This window comes from Serinus canaria, chromosome 2 (assembly GCF_022539315.1).
Source record: "Serinus canaria isolate serCan28SL12 chromosome 2, serCan2020, whole genome shotgun sequence".
In the NCBI taxonomy this organism is placed as follows: Eukaryota; Metazoa; Chordata; class Aves; order Passeriformes; family Fringillidae; genus Serinus; species Serinus canaria.
In genome coordinates, this window is record NC_066315.1 from 83,438,380 (window position 1) to 83,456,983 (window position 18,604).

Genomic DNA, 18,604 nt, shown 5'->3' on the forward strand with positions numbered 1-18,604 from the left:
GATGTTTTATCAGTTTCACAGACAATGGCAAACTTTACTTTGGGAAGTTTACTTTCCATGACTTTTCTCTAAAACCACCTATTAAATTATCCCACACATGTGATCCTTTTTTTTTTATGCTGCAACAATATGAACAAATCTTACTTGACATACTGAAATCAGTGAATTTTTGTTCTTCATGCATCCACTGAAACCAACATTTTTGTTCTGCTGGATTCAGTCTTTTTCAAGACAAAGAATTTCTCAGGATTTAGATTTACAATATATTAGTAATAATATCTAGTGGGCTTGCATATTAACATTTTTATGCATAGGCAATCAGCAATGTTCCCTTCGATACTGTAAGGAAGTTCAATTAATTTCTGATCTCTCTGGCTATGATCTCTGGCCAAGATAATTTTCTTTCTGGCAGAAGAAGCTATCTATATGTGTTCCAGGGCTGATTAACCTGTATGATACGTGGTATAAATAAGAAAATTTCTCTCTATCCAGCTGGTTATTAATGCACAACAAACCCTCTTATGCTGTCAACAGCACTTTGTTAGGATCAAAGTCAAGCTGGTGACTGACCATCTGTCTCTGTGCACATTAGTTCATGCTTTACTGATCCATCACATCTCACCTTGAACCAGACACAGTCAAGACAATTTGGCTAAGTCAAGACCCCAAGACTTTTACTGTTGACCTCAATACAGCCAGGAGCTCTCTTGGTCCTGGTCTCAAATAGTAGTTTTGGTTACCTTGAAGCACTCAGTTAATTTTTATTTTGGGTATATAAAAGATTATATTTACTCAGCTTTTTAAGAAGCTGTCATAACTTTTCCATGTAAAAATTACATTTTATATTATGCAGTGAGGGTTGTTTTCAAGCTGCTGACTTACAGTGTGTTATACACTGTTGGAGCAGTTTCACTCTGGTTTCACTTCATTACAGAAAAGATTTTATTCAGCTGGAGGTTTTCAATCATTTTTTTTGAAGTATGAAAAGTATTTCCTATAGAGATAAGTAGGTGCTCTATTTGCTTAAAACTTTGGTCCCATCACAACAAATGTATGATAAAAGAAGTAGATGCATTGTCAGGCTCTTGGTGATGCTTGTACAATGCAACATTAAAGCCGGGATTTGCTTACAGCCACCATCTTACCTGTTTTACACGGAATGATCTCTGAAAAGTTCACAGAGCTTAAGTCAGGAAATCAGTATTATCAGCATTTATCTATCAGCATTACGCCAGCTAGTCAAAGAAATAATTCTTCTAATTCTTATGAAAGTAAAAGTGAAGAGAATTCTGGATAGGAGCAGTAGAAAGTTTTATGTTTCATATATGAATGACAGACAGCTATAGACTCAGAATTAATGAGACTGATTTTTGCACACTATCTGAATTGAAGCTGGGACTGCTATGCTTGGATATGAGTTTTCTCAATCAACATGCCAAGCTGACACTGATGTTTTCTTGTAGCCTAAAATACTCCATCTAAACTAAGCAGAATTATAATGTAGTAAATATCAGTTATATTTCCCTTTTCTACTCCAAAGGTAACTTAAAGCCGGATTAAAACACATGATACAGAAACTGCAGAAAAGAGGAAAGAGGTAATCTCTTCTCCATGCCCACAGTAGTCAAGACTGGTTTTATTGGACTTAAATTCTGTGGCAACTATTCAGATCAAATATTAAAAAACACTTTCTTATGATAAAGATCCTGAAACAATAGAATAGACTGCCTGAGTCCACTACCAAGGGTGATCTTTGAGGAAAGACTAGACAGATTTTCAGCCTGACAGAATCAACTGGGTAAGACAATCTAAACCATCCTTCCTCTGAAAATATCAATATTTAGAATTCCTCTGAGAAACAACTTTAATATCCAGATGTTGGGGAGAGGAAATGTCTCAGTAATGAAGGCTTTTCTTCCATTTTAGATAAAAGGAACAAAACTGCTTTCTAACCCTCTTTTAAAGTCAGACTTCCTTTAAAAAATACAGCTCTGTGTATATAAAAATCAACATCTTATTAAGCAATTAAAGTTTAAAGGAGAATCAGAAGAAGGGTAAAAAATAAGAAGGAGGCTTTTGTTCAAGGTATTGATCCACTTGCCCTACAGACAAGCTAAAAAGTCATTGTACTTTTAAAGCTGACTGAGTTCTTGGTAAGATGAAAAAAGAGCAGACAGCTCCAGGCAGTGGGAAATCTGACCCTGTTTGGAGGAGCTGTTCTCTATGAGAAAAGAAGGGGGCAGCTGTTGATCATGTTTTTTCTGATCTGTAACTAGCTGAGAATTTTCATGCCACGGCTGTTAGAATGCTACCTTTAAGCAGCCCGAAGGTCCTTCAGAAATTATAAGGAAAAACAGTCAACTGAGATGAAAATAAGTTTTTTTTTCCTGAATGAAAAAAAAAATCTTTCAGCATAGACTTTTTCATCTTTATTTTATCTCAAAGATCTATCAAAGTTAGTCAAATTAGTTCTATTAGTCTCAGGCGAGATACCAACATTTGCTTTCACATTTAATCACAAACATTTTGACCTTGGGCAACCTTTCCTACATTAGAGGAAAGGGTTCAGTGAGACATTACAGGAAAGGGTTGGCTCTAATAAAGACACTTCACTGCACAGTCCAGCACGAGGCACCCTGGCTGTCACCAGAACGATATGACAGCAATCAGATCAAACGCGCAATCCAGTTAATGAGGCATATCACAGGAGCTAAGTGTGTGAGTGATATGGGTACTTTGTCATGGATTAATAGACTATTAATCAAGGCAAGGTTCATTTTCATATCCCGGTGACAGAAGGATTAGGCAGCATGGGAGTGTTAAAGCTTTAAGTACCTTTGAGAATGCAGGGTCTATGTTCCTTACTTTTGTTTCAAGTAAAATGAATAAATCTAAATATCCTGCAGTCGAAGATTATAATTTTAATGGTTTCCTTATCTATCTTATGGAAACTTGGTTAAAGAGCATCACAAATCCCGTCAAAATTTTCAAAGGAACACCTGTGCTATGTAATTCAAAGTCAGTTTTCTTCTCTCTTCACATTTTAACCTCTTCAAGGATGAGCCATTGAATACTTTTCTAAGTAGAACTGCTAAATCTTGATCAACAATTAATGAGCTCACAGTCTGCTTTTTCTGTGGTAGTTGAAGCACGTAAAGATAAACATGGTAACTGGTTCAAAAAGTTGCAAAAATTATTTTGTTAAAAAAATCCCTTTTTAGCAAAGTTAGGTATAGTTTAAACATATTAAGGTTATTGTTGCTCATAGGAGCTTTCTAGATTATTTTTTTAAAGTCCTATGAAATTTTTTTGTCGCTGTAATTATTTTGTTTTCCAGCTATTCATTCCATTCAGTAGTACATCAGAAATCTATAATGAAACAATACATGCAGTCTCACAGCCTGGTTTGTTGTTTTGTTTTGTTTTTTTTTTGCTGATAAGCATAGTGAAGTTGAAATTCCAGGAACAGTGGGACTTCCAACAGTGAGCAGAAATGGATTCACTAAAAAAACTAGAATTTTGAATGCGATTAAAATACATTCAAGTCAAGCTGTTAGAACTTCTAAGGCTATTTTTGTTTACTGAGATGGGGGACTGGATTCTTTTAACATACTAAAGTTCACCACACAAGCACTTGGCACTAAAGTGCTTGTCCTAAAGTTAGAACAGGCAAGCATAAAATTTGAAAGCAGCATTAAGAAAATGGCAAAGATAGTGTCATCTGTTACTTCGAGAAATGGACATGGGCTATTGGAGGTTCCCAGAAAAAGAAAGTCTATTTCCTTATTCACAGAAAGTCTACCTACTGCATGATAAATTTCTATTGCATTTGAAATATATGTATGAAGAAAAGGACACCCTTATATCACTAAATTATTTTGCTTTTCTGTGTTTTTTCAAGTGAGCAAGAACACTAGGCCAGACAAATTCCCATCAGATAACTCTCTTGGATTTATTGTTTGGTCATTTTCTCTATTTTTAAAAGTGATATATTTTTAAATGGAGCTTAGAGCAAATCTAATTCTAACTTTCAGGTCAGTGGTATGCTTTGAGACTTCAACTATGTATTCATATTTATTCTTTTTCTCCATGTCTCTATTTTACCATCTTTCTGCAGATCTTTTCCCCTTCACTGTCCCTCTTGATTCAGCTCCCTAAATCAAGATTCAGCTTCAGTTTCTGCTGTAAATATCTACTGGGTGATTTTCTTGCATTAAATATTGGAGCTACAAATTAAGTACACGTCTAGTGTATACAGGTAAAAATGTCAGATATGTACTTATCCAGCTAAAGTTCAGCATCCAAGCAGATTAGACAAAGACCCTGAGAAACTTGCACAGATGTTTGAAAACACAGACTTAGCATCATGAATTGCTCTCCAGCTGTTTTTGCCTACTTTTTAAATCATTTTACTATGTTCCTGTTTCTTCCTGAATACGTTTTGTGGCTAGTAAATAAAGAAATTTCCTTTAAACTACCCTAGTAACGAATTATTGGCAAATGCAATGTTTGCAGGATTCCAGTAATGGCAAAATACTCAATCAGATGGACTTGCTTGGAACTGCTTAAGGCAAAGTATAAGGAAATTAAATTTCATCATATTGTGGACTATATAAGTGGCTGAAAATGGAACTACTCTATAAAATAGGGTGATTTCTAGGGATAGAAAAACTTTCCCACATTTCCTCTTTCAACTATTAAACAGCTTTTTTCCAGTTGAAAGTAGTTTCTTTTAAACTAATATGAAATCAAATAAAACTGAAACTAAAGGCAAATAAACCCCTATTTTTTTGAAGAAAAATATTTTTAAAGATGCTGCATAATCCTCAAGTTTAATTTAATTTTTCTACTTCATATGAAGCTTTTTTTAGCATCCTCCTTGTCATATATAAGAATTTCTATGCTAAATAATTGCTCACAGTCATTTTTGAGGACACTCAATCCCATTGTTATGGGATTTCTGAGAAGTGTTGTTTGAGCTGAGTAACTGATGTTTGACAGTGATCAGGCTCCCAAGCAGCTGGCTAGATCCAGCTAACCTGAATTCACTTAACAATATTGGTGGGCTTTGTGTTGCCAGCTGGTTAGATACCAACAGTATTTTCCATGTTAATTCAATTTAATCTCATCAATATTGTTACCTGCTGTTAAAAGTACCTTTTGCCACCATCATTTGTTATATTAATTATAACACTTTTAGGGCTGCTCTGTATTGCTTACTTTTATTCCCCATGATGGATTCTTTTTTATTTTATTTCTTTGGATGGAATAGATCTAGATGAAGAACTAAACTATAGTTTGTATATCTTGTTAAGAAATAGTTATGCTGCCTTGTGACTCAACCAAGTAGACTTTTATAGCAGCTTCATGATAAAACTGAGAGATCAAGAAGCAGTTTGGAAGTAAAAGCTAATGCACAGTCATCTAATAAAATAAATGAAATAAATTCCCAGAATACTGTCAGTTGTAATATGAATACATTTGAAGGATAAGCTGACATAAAGATATTAACACCTAATAAAGCACCTGTCCCAATGGGCAGATTTAAGAATTATCACTGAAATGTAAAGGCATAGAAAAAGCAAACAAATTTAGAAGAAATGGCCTAGAATTCTTTGTGTGTTTTTGTAATTTTATTTATTATTTTACTCTGTTTTATTTTGCAACTTATTTTTGATCATTCACTATTCCTGCTGTGAACCAGTAAGTAACAGATATCCAAGCATTCCTGACATTTTACCCACTTTATTTGCACTTTGTTTCTAAGCTGGGTCTTCTCTCTTTTTTTAGGCAAAGAATGCTGCCTCTTCTGCCATGTTTTTCTGTAACAGATTTCTGATGTGAGTGTTGCTCAGATGCCTCTCCAGGATCCATGTTCAATCTAATCCAGTGATTGACAGACTCTCATGCAGATCCTGCAGCTGCATATACTTATCTCACCCTGAATTCTGGGAGCTATAAAGAAAATAGGATAGCTTTGCCACTCTCACAGGGGGCTTGTTTGGTTTTGATCAAGTGCAGAATAAGTAAGGCAACAGCACTGAATAACATGAGAAAAATAAATACCAATGAGGTCACATGGTGGATGGTCTTAAGGAGCATAAGGGAAGGCCATTACAGAATTAATTTGGGTTAAAGCTGAATTTTCTAAATAGCCATCCTGAATTCATTCTCCCAGATCCTAAAGTTCATTTCAGGAGTAACAAGCAAATACAGTGGTAACTAAAAGGGACAGATATAGAGAATTGCTCATGGAGAAGGAGGAAGGATCCAAAATGTATCATTGATACAGAAATTTATACAGATCACAGAGGGTTAGTATGGATTTCCATGTAAACTTATCAGAATTTTTTCTTGAAGAAGGTCTGCAGAGGAAACTCAACAGTCCTCTGGCTCCCAACTATTCACATCTGTGAGCAGAGAGAAACCAAACTAATCATACAAATTACCCTGACTAGTGCTCTGGGGTTTTTTTCTCTGTGACTACATACATGGCAGAATGACAAGGTTCAACATCAGAAAATGCCTAGGGAAATGTTGCTTAAGTGCCAAGAGGAAAGTGTTGTGTATGTTATTGCTGATGACTGTTGCCATCACAAAATGTCTAAACTGGCTGCTCCTCATCACCTCCAACAGCTTCTGCCAGTTGAAAAGTACAATGTGTCCTTGAGAGGACAAAAATCCACCAGAAAAGAAGTAGGTGGCCTATTCTTTATCAAAAGGACATGGTTGTTTTTTTTGAAGGTATTCTCACTAAGGTGTCTTCCCAGCCCATAGAAGTCCTACAGATTCTTTTAGGCATATTTTAAGTGTCGAACTTTGGATTCAGGGAGGAAAAAAATTATAGGTATATTATTTCAGGAAGGCAATTTAACTTTTTGAAGATAAATTCTTCAAAAAGAGGAACTAAGATAGATTGTCTTTGCAGGTAGTCATATTCTCTATTGTTTAACAAAATCCCATAGTTCTGAAGAAATGTGACTCTGTGGTTCTGCCTGGGTAACATCCTGGGACACAGGTCTGGTCAGCTTGGTGGTAGCAGTGAATATGGCACCAGGAACACTTTGCCTTGATATTGGTAATGAAGGATGCTTTTAAGAATGTAGGTGCTGATAATAACAAAAAAACCCCACTTTTCTGCTTATTGTTGCTACCTACCAATATCTTTATGTTCTGTCTGTTCAGCATTAACCACAGGGTGGTGGTTGCCCTGAGCCTTGGATTTGGTCTCCAGTCTTCTGTGCCTCTAAGAGACCACTTACATTTTGGGTTTTGCTACCAATTGCTGTGCAAAAACAAATGAGTTTTTTTTTCACAACCTAGGAGAGTGTTAGGTTGTGAACCGTGTTTCTTCACCTTTCTGACAGTCTGATTCCACTGCTTCAATGCTGGTTGTTTGATGTGTTTGAAGAACTGCTTCCCCAGTGGAGGAAAAGAGAATATACTCATAGTGCCCAAGCAGGGATGGAAATGGCAGTCACACTGTCCAGTTTGATGTAAATGGCATCAGCTTTTATGGCTGGAGGAAAGGAGTCTAGGATGGGTGGAAATTATAGGAAGAAGAGAACAAAACTCAAGTAATTTATCAGTGGAGATATCTGCTTATTTGGCCATAGACAGTATAATTTTGAGCACCCTGAATGCTTGTGATAGACTACAGACACATCAGAAGTCTGGTCTGGCAGATTAGCTACTGTGAGAGCCAGGCCTATACTACCTAGTGCTCTCATTTGTCCTCATTTCCTCCTTGGCAGGAATTCCTCTATTTCTTTCTCTTATTTTTCAATGGAAAAGACCAGATACTATTTTCATGGTTGCATCATATTGTGCTAACTTTATATTGCATATTACCTCATAGTAATACTATGTTACATTATTATACGTTTCCATAACATCCAGAACAGCAATAATAAAGTGTCCAGAATTCAAGCAATTTGCTGAAGTAACCTTACTTTTTCTCAGTTGATTCTGATTGATATTCACATTTTATTTCTAAGAAGAAAAGCATTTTGGATCTCAAAATTTTAGAATTGCCATAGAATGCTTGTGGAGGGGACTGGTGTGGTGGGGTACAGAACCTCATGCAGCAAGAAAGGAACTGGTAAGACCTGTCCTTGACCCTGGGCTTTAACATTTTAGCACTTACTTACATAAATCTGAACCACTTTGAACACAGCACTGGCATACAAGAAACTCAGAGGACAATGAAAGAGACTCTGGGGCAATGTATTGTAGATGAATATATTTGTCATAGTAAGGATGAGGTGTTTGTGTATTATTGCTGCAATTGTCCTTCTTTCAGGAAATGGCTTTGAAGGAGTCATTTAATTATATTTTACAGTCATCCATTATGGCAGTGGAAAGAATAGTTATAGTCTTTAAGCATTGTATTTCATGAAGATGCAGATGACTATTGTATTGTTGCAAATCAGCTTGTCTCTATCCATAACTCACATGGGAAAAAAAAAGAAAGAAGAAAAACATTATGTCCTTATATACAGCTCAGTAGTTTAATTTCTAATTGATTTTTTGCATGGCTTTTGTATCCATTGTAATGAGTATTGAAGTGTGATTTTATAATTTGTTTTGTCTATTCTCTCATAGATTTCACAAAATTTAGTAGAAGCAGTAACTCAGAGAGGAATAGCACTTGCTGGGACTTTTTTCTGTAGTCTGTGTTCATACAGTATTATGCACAATGACATTTGGGTTCGTGATACACAGACTGAACTCTGGGCTGTTCTGAAGAACTAGCTCTCTCTCTGATCTCTGTCTTGCACAATAATTTTCAGTTTGGTGAAAAGCCATGCAGGAGGAACAGACTGATGCCTTAATCTGTATAATTCTCTTCCCAAATTATCTGATCCAGTTTCTGTTAAAATGAATAGAAATATTTCAAAGGTAATTAGATCAAGGGTTTATTTTCTGGAATTTTCCTGTGGCTTTGCTAAAGCCATCAGATCTGATAGCACATCCTCTTCTTCTATAATAGATAACAGAAAAATGTAGTTTTTTCCATTCTCATTGGAACTTATTGGAGTCTTATATACATTGCTGAACAGGGATCTCTGTGAACTTTGAGTGAACTGTAATGAAAATTATTTACATGACTTAGATTTATTAGTATTTTTCAGTGAGGAAAAATTAGACTGATTTTGACCTGCTATCAAAATACACTCTGATGCTCTGTACATCAGTCATCTCTTTTTTTATTGCTTTAAAATAATGATAGATTATTTTTTCCATGATAAAGTGTACCATCATTTTAAAAATGTTTCCTGCTAATTTGAATAACTCCATGCAAAATATATGTAGGCTGGGAATTTGAAGGTTGACCCTTGGTTTGAAACTTGAAATTCCACAGTTCTCTCCCAAACATAAAAGTTCGATGTTTTTTCCTTTGACTTTTCCCCACCTCCTCACCCCATTCCCCCAGTCTCTAATGATCTGACAGGTCCATTATATAAGAAGGTAACTTTAACCACTGAGATTCAAAGAACCAGCAAACAACTAAAACTCCTAATTTAGAATTTATCCCACTGTCCTGGTTTCATCTGGAATAGAGTTAATTTTCTTTCTGGTACCTGGCTCAGTGCTGTGTTTTGCTTTTGCATGAGAATAAGGTTGATGACACGCTGAGTTTTTAGCTATTGCTGAGTAGCACTAAATCAGGGACCTTTTCCCTTCCCATGCTGCCCGGACAGGGAGTAGGCTGTGAGTGCACAAGAAACCAGGATGGCTGAACCAAACTGACCAAAAGGATATTCCATATCATATAATGTCATGCTGAATAAAAGAAATGGGTTAGGGGGTGGGCAGTGGTGGCCCACTGCTTGGGAACCAGCTGGGCATCAATCAGAGACTGATAGGCAACTGTGTGGTGCATTATTTGTTTTTTATTTTTTTTTTAACCATTATTATTATTTTCTCTTCCTTTTCTGTCCTATTTAAATGCCTTTATCTCAACCCAGAAGTTTTGCTTCTTTTGCCTATTCTCTCACCCACCCCACTGGGTTAGAGTGAACAAATGGCTGTGTGATATTTGGCTGTCTAAACAAAAAGATATCTTTCCCTTCTCCTTTAAAGAAAATCAGGCTCATAATTGTACTAGTGCACAGCTAGGACAAGTAGAAGCACACACTCTCAAACCATCTAATTAATCATTGACAACTGTCCTACAGATCAGTGGCTTTCAGCCTGTGATCCACAGACTCCAGGGAGTTACCAATTCTTTGAAATAACTTGCAAAATTGACTGAGAGGAATACTTTATGTGTGCTACATGGAAGTCTGCAGAAGATGAACTTTCAAAACTGAACTCTCCACCATTACAAATTTCCTTCAGATCCATGAAAGGCTGAAAATTGCTCTATACATAATAGATCATAAATAATAGTTTATGTGTTGAAGACTAGGAAAGGTATATTAAGTAGGGAGCTTTTTTCCCCTTACTTTCATATAGTACTAATTTCAGTTCAGGTGATAGCAGAGTTGCAGTGAGAGTTACTATTTATGTAAGATTTCCGTGGGTAGCCTTTCAGTATCTATTCCTTGACTTTAATTTTTCAGTCCTGCATATGGTGCAGAACAGACACTAAATTGACATTTCAGTCTTGAGACTCTTTAAACCTGAATTGCAGCATACAGTGTACCAGTTGTGTGGCAATACATTTAGTAGTAGGCAGCAGGTGTTGTTAAAAATGTGGTTTTTACTTTTGAAGGCTGAAAATAAAACCTGTTGACATGGATGACAGCTGATGATTACTTCTGGGAAACCACAGAGATTCAGGGATTTTGCTAATTTTGGCAAACACCTCATAGAAGGTAATTTATCTAAAAATTCTACCTCCTTTTGTTCATCGATATCCCAATTCCCTAAGATCATTCTACAACAAAAATGCTCAACTGTTTGCTAAATGGACCAAGAAATTAAACAATTAGGTTCTTATCCAAAACCTTCTGTAGTTCATAAGAATAATTCAATTACTTTAGGATGTCTTGAATATAATGCAATTGTCAACATAACTATCTCTATATAGTCTTATTCTAAATCAGCTAGTCTCTTGGTACACATCCATTTTTTTCATACTGTGGAGGATAAATTCAGGCTCCACACAAATAATTTTTCCTGTAAGTATTGATCACTAAAATAAAATTGCACATTTTTACCTCCATTGTGGTGCTAAGCAGTCACAATTTCAGCTAGACCTAGAAGTCACGTGGTGCATCATTGTTCTCTGACTGAAGGGGCATAAAAGTTCAAATGTTCGTATTTGCAAATTCAAATTTAACATCTCTGGCAGTTCTTTATAATACTCTTAACATTTGCTGTGTCTGAAAGTCCAGTAAATTCAAACCAAAAAGAGAGAGCAATAGGAAAACTATCTGAATGAAATGGGATAGGAAATAGCTTTCAAACTAAATCAACATGATTGGCTCAACTTTAAAAGCACTTTCTTTCTGGCAGTTCCACTGCTGCTCATAATCATAAAATTATAGAATTGCATAGACCTCCAAGTTCTCCAAACTTAACTTTAACTCACACTGTTCACCACTAAACACTGTCCATACCTGCCATAACCACACAACTTTTGAATGCTTCCAGGGATGGTTATACCACCATTTTCCTGGAGAGACAGTTCCAATGCCCGACCACCTATTCAGCTGAAGAAATTTTTCCTAATATCCAATGTGAACCTCCCCTAGTGCAACTTGAGACCACTTCCTTTTGTCCTGTCATTTGTTACTTGGGAAAACTGACCCCCTACTTCCTTTTATGTTGTAGACAGTGATAAGGTCCCCCTTGAATCTCTTTTTCTCCAGGCTAAGCAAGTAAGCAGCTCGATCTGCTGCTCCTCATAAGACTTGGGCTCCAGGCTTTCATGAGCTTCAGTGCCATTTCTCTGGCCGTACTCTTGCACCTAAATGTCCTTCTTGTAATGAGGGACCAGAGCTGAACACTGGATTCAAGAGGCAGCCTCACCAGTAAAAGTACAGGGAGATGATCACAGACTCTGCTGGCCACATGATTTCTCTTACAAGTCAGGATGCCATTTGCCATCTTGGTACCCTTGGCACATGCTGACTCATGTTCAGCCCTTTCTGCTGGGCCATTTTCTAGCCACCCTTCCCCAGCACAGAATTGTTGTGACAGAAGTGTAGGAGCAGCACCTGGCCTTGGTGAACCTCATGCCTTTGGCCTTGGCCTGGTGACCCAGTCTGTCCAGATTCCAGATCCCTCCTACTCTCTAGCAGCAGCTTAGTGTTAGTTGTCCATGAACTTGCTGAGGCTACACTCTGTCCACTCATCCAGATTGTCAATAAAGATATTAAACAGGACTGACACCAATTCTGAGCACAGCTGGTGATTTTGAAACTCTCCTTGCATATCTGTATTTATATTGGTAGCTGGAATGATGGTGATCTGCTCCCAATCCTGAAGCAGTTGTACACTGGTTGGTAGAGAATGAGAGCTCTAGGAGAAAGTCTCAGTAAGATTTGCTGCAGCTGTACTAAAGAGAAAGATAAATTAAGTAATTTTTTTTCTGTACACTATACTAAAACTGTGGCTAATAGTAAAACAAAGCTGTGGCTTTGTCAGCTGGACTGAACTTACTCAAATCAGCATCAGATGTTAAACAGTGTGTCTGATTTCATTTGGCATGTTGCTGTCAGTGATTTCAACTGTGTCCAACCATGAGAAAGCCTGTGTTGCTCTTCAGGGTTTGTTTTTTCAGGGTTAAAGCAAGATAATATATTTAATGCATTTCATTTCAGCACTTTCTGTTAAGCTTTTCTAATTCTTATGTTTCTATGAATAAATAAAGAAGAAATTATAGGATTTAGGTGTTCTGCTAGGCAGAGTTTTTGTAGGATAGTGTTATTTTGCAGACTCATTTTCTATAATGGAATGTTTCTCCTCCTCCCATTATCTGTTAAACAAATCTTTCACAAATTGGGTACAAATTTACAACACAAGCCTGTACTCATATGAAGTGTTAAATTGCTGTAAAATCAGGTAATATGTGCTAAATACATATATTCATCTTGCATAAAATATAAGCTTATGGCATGTACTTATCTGAAACATAGTTTCTAAAATACTGTATTTACTCCTTCAAGGGGAGAAATAGTTTTTTTGTGCAGATGTTCCATATGTTCTAAATAAATCCATATGATTCTAAAATTAATTGTTGTTGAACTAAATGGTAAACATTAAACCTTAGCCACACTGTGGACTTTGTGCAGGGTGTTCTCTGTGTTACTTTTATTGGAAATTGCAGAAGAAATTATTTTTTCTCTTTAGAACTCACTTTACTTACTAAGACTTAGTTTTTCACCGTAAAAAAATGAATTAGGGAAATGTGAATTCAAAGGATATTGCCTTGGATTTGAAATATCCCAGCCTGGCCTAATCACTGGGAATTTCGTGAGCAGCTTCATTCATGTGTAAGTGCTAATTGTGAAGTCTTTGTTTTGTGTATGGTCCTGTATTTGGCACTCAGAGTGCCAAACCTAGGAGTCCAAAATTAATTTTTTTTCCTCAGACAACAATATTATTATCTCAATCAAATGCCTTTTTTGATTAGTCATTTCTAACTTTGCAGACTCTTAAGGAGTGATGTGTGTGCTCATGAGGGAACAAGAATCTAAGTACAGGGAACTCCCTACATCATTTTGGTTTTGACAGACTTTAATGCGATGGTTGCATGGGTTGTTGTGAAAAGCTTGGTGTGTGTTCTGCTGTGTGCTTAACTCTCGCAGAAAAGCCTGAGATTTTCTCCCTCAAATGACCTTTGGGGTCTGGTAACAGCTGGACACCCTTGGAAGTGATTTGCAGGAAATGATTATGTCATCTTGTGAAAACCAGGTGATTTTCAGAGGTCCTGCATCAGATGTTAAGAAATTAGGGCTTTAGTATTTTTGAATTTATTCCATCAATGGTGTTATGCCAAATTTTTCCACAGCAGAAAGAGTTACTGACTTGGGAAGTTTATTAATCTTTGTGTTTATTCATGGTAACAGTTCTGTTGCTTTCTATAATATCATAATTCAACCCTGGAAGGCATAAATATCTTCAGTGCAGCCTATTGATTTATATCTTTTTGTGGGCTTCTGGGAAAACCCAGAGAAAAGGCAGCTCCCCTTTATTTCTTCCTTATTATTCATTATCATGTGGGATCATTTGGAGATACATGAAATACTATTTTCTAAAGTGATTCTCAGAAGCCATGGCAATAACTTTTTTCACAAATAGTTGAAAAACAGCAATAAAGGGGCAAAGAGAAGAATATCTAAACTGACATTTGCTTTTGGCAACAGAGAAGAGAAGCATAAAAATTGATTAAAGAAAAGGCAACAAGATTTAGGAGAACCGAAGATGTAACTAAATACATTTGCAGATAAGTTGCAATAAGGCAATTTAGAAAGACATGACAGTGAGCTGTACACAGTGACCAGAGTAAGTTTTAAAGGGGTATATCTATTTTGATTGAAGTTGTCTTATTACCTGATCTCAGCCCAATCTTTGTTCATGTAGACTGGTTTCCAGAGGGCTGAATATCATCTTCTTTTAAAATTATCTGTAAATTTTCTTAAGAGAAATATTACTTCCTAAAGTGTTAAAGACATGCAAAATCTTTAAAGGTCTTAAGCCAAGGGAAACAGAAAGCTTTATATATGAAACACAAAGAATTGGACCAAGTTGGGTAGGGAATAAACACAGACCTGCCTACTGCTGCTGAAAGTCAATAATGACTCAGACTAAGAAGAGAAAGTCATCACAGACCTGAACAGATTGAGAACCATAAAGAAGTAAATATAAAATACATTCTTTGGTATGAGAAATGCAGGAAAATTTGGCAGGGCTCTGATGTTACATTCTGATCAAGAAAACAGCAAAAAATGTCAAAAGATGGGTACTGAGTCATTTGGTCCCCCTCAAAAAAGAGAATTTCTTTTCCGGAAAGGAAATGAAATCTAGAGATTTCAATGAGGATCAATTGGGCAAGCTTTGGTTCATATTCCTGCACTTCATGTCATCCCATTTGCTTTCCTTGCTTTCATGTTGTATCAATTTTTTTAAAAAAATTAATTTATTTAGTTACATCTCTGTCTGTCTGTTTGCTTTTCTTTCCTGATTTTAGGGATTTCAATGGGAATAATTCTGACAACTTTTGTTCTATTTCTCTACACCCAGTTTCATCTCAATACAATTTGTTGTAGTCACTTCATTTCAAATTTTCTGGATTTTTCAATTTTATTTTTGATTGACCATATCTCATTTCTGAAGCGTTTGTTCAACTTGGTCCTCCCAATTCAAGATTTCATTCCCTTTCCTGAAAGATAAAAGAAAAAATTAGAGTAGATGATATGATATAGGATAGTATATTTACACAATGATCCAGGTGTCACACTTTGTAAACTTACAGGAATAATAGCTGTAAATGCACAAAGCAGATGTACCTGGATCACACTTCTCTTTTTAGACCTGAGAATATTAAGATTGAAGTTCAGTGAAAATAGTCAAGAGTAGTACTTGAAAATAGTTCATTCTGGCATTATGTATTTTCATAATTTTCCATAAAAGATAAAATAATCTCTTCAAGGTGTTTTCTGTAGCCTTAAGTAGTCAGGACTTTTCTACTTTCACTTGTAATTTCCAATTTTGTGTTTTATAATTCATTCATCCCTGTCTTCCATGATCTAAAAATGTTCATACATCAAGCAATTTATTATTTTAATGATGCATTTCATCAAATACATATGCGTTATTAATTCATAGTTGTGCTAAACATTGTTAAACTTATACGGGATCAAGATACATATAACAAATACAAATTAATTTGTGATTTCTGAATCATTTTAAGTATTCACTTTGAGTTTTAGCAACACTTAAAAAGGGATCAATTTTTCCATTTTTCTCAACTCTTTGGAGATTTCAAAAAAAAAAAAAATTTTCCTGATACTACACAACACATTTTTTTCCTAAAATGAAAAAAAAAAAAAAAAAAAAAAAAAAAAAAAAAAACACCAAAAACTACAGAACATTTCTGGTCAGTTAAATATGGTAATTTTAAATATAGGGATTTTTTTTCCAATTTTTGCTACTCATAATCTTTGTCAACAAGTTTTATAAGTAATTTTATTTTATAATTAAACCATGCTTAAATCCCCTTGAGTCGTTTTTCTACTTACCCCAGTGAAATGAGAGGAGATGGAGAAGGGAAAAGGAAGGAGAAGAAGCAGAACGAGAAGGAAATAGAAAGAATATAGTTCAAAGTCTTTGTTTCATGTCACTGTCAGAGAGAAAATGCTATATTTACTGGTTCACTAGTTTGTTCAATTGTGGTAATTTTTATGTCCCTTCATGTTAACTTTCTTAAGTGCTCTGTAATAAATTATATCAGAAAGGCCACTTTTGTGTTCAGATGTTCTTCTCATTCTGTGGCACTTAATAATTCTCTGTCTTTGGTGGTTTATCTAAAATGACTTTCTGAGTTCTCCTTGTTATTGATCTGCAATTTTTTGGAAACACTCACTGATAAGAAAAAAAATCATTACGAAACAGTGGGAAATAAAGTGTCATTTAACACTAACTTTTTTGTTCAGCCAGAATAGCATAAATAAATATGCTTTCAAATATTTCAGGAAAGAATCATAGTGGAAAAAAGACATTTTTTGAGTACTTTATATTTTGTAAACTCAAATCAACTTTAAAAATATTAAGTATGTTTCTTTCTTTCTGCATACACAATATTTCCTAGGAACATGTTCTTCCAACCCCCATCTTGAAAAAAAACCCCAATCCTGACAACATTATGCAAATATGGCCTAATTTAGTATTACATGTCTGGCCTGTAGCCTAATACGGTATGCAGCGAAATGGTTATCAAGTTGAATTATCATTTTTCAGACCTCAAGGTTAAAAAGAAATATTTCCTCTGACCATATTTCATGGTTTGAATATGCATGAATATAAAATACATTGCATTGCTGCTGCATACACCCATGACTTTCCCATCCCTAAAGTTTAATTATTTTTATGGACACTGATACATTGTGCACTTACTGATAATCTTCTCTAGGTGGATATCCCACTCCTTACAACTTGTATGAAAATACCTTGGACGATGCTACTTTTAAAGATTTTTTACTTAGGTGTTTTCTCCTGTGCAAAAATTTGGTTGGACTTTCAATTAAAAAGGTCCATGAAAGAAATACTTCTTCTTCTTCTTATGGAAATCAATTATTTGAGCACATAATGAATAAGAATATTAGTGGATCTGTTGACATCAAACAAAAGTGAATTTCTCATAAGACCCATGTCTGAACTAAGGATGTGATCAAGAAATAATCAAAGTGCTGATGACTCTTAGAGAAAATGCATAAGTAAAATTTACCTGCAAATAATGAATTTTTACCCATTAAACCTATTCTAAATGTTCCGTTCTTCAGGTACCTGACAGTTCGGAGCACATGAAATGGCAGTATTATCTCTTTTCTGCCCATCTCTCCTGCATGGATAAATCTGGAATACTATTTTCATCTATTAACTGGTAATCTGAATTGAGAACTATCAGAATATGATCCAAATACTTTCAGGAAATTTAGGCCCAGTAGATACCTTCACAAAAGTATAACAGTTGGCTTTTTTGCTGAAGAAAAGTGATTGAAAACATTATTGCCCTTAGATTTTTATTTTAAATTAAATGTTGAGAAGTTAAGAAGTTTCAAAATTATTTGCTTTATTTACAGACCTCAGTTTCAATTAACTTTTGAAATGTCTTTCTAAACTCCAGCCTGAGAAATGTTGTTTATTTCAAATTTCTTTATGGGGAATGTGTAAACATTTCAGGAGGCCTGACTTTCTACTAAGCATTATTCCACCATGACTGACAGCACAAAGGGCAGCAATAGAGATAGGTTTTGAAAGATCTGAGACAAAAGTAATGTCAGGGTACATCTGGGTAACTGATATCTGGGGACTGAACAGACAAGTTAATAGGTAAGTTTATCTTGATCACTTGGAATCAGAGGTTCATGCCCATTTTTTTTTTTATACACATCACCGTTTCAAATATAGTGACAATTATAGACTTTTGGAGCTCTTACTATGACAAATGTATTTAGAAAGTATTTCTGAGCATCTCTGTGGTTTTTTAAACATATTACATTCCAGAGGACATTTTGGTATTACATCTTTTGCTGCAAGACATGTCACATATGTTCTTGTAAGGGAAACAAAATTAATTAAGATCTAAATTATGTCTGTATTTTCATGCTAATTATGCTTAATTAATTTATGAATATTTTATCATAAATCAACCAGTAGTTTTAATAAACTGAATTTTTATATTTTATTTAGATATATATATATGTATATATGTACTCCCAAATGTGGTTTTAAAAAAAATTATAATGTAGGAGTCAAATAATTTCTATGGTGTGCTAGGATGAACATTGCAGCTGCTCACAGAAATATTAACTGCATTATCTTCATTTTTTGTTTGTTACCTTTTCTTGGTCTTTTAGGCTTTGTCATTTTTGAAGCTTTTTTTGTTGTTGTTGTTGTTGTTGTTGTTTTTAGAAGGATTTTGCATATG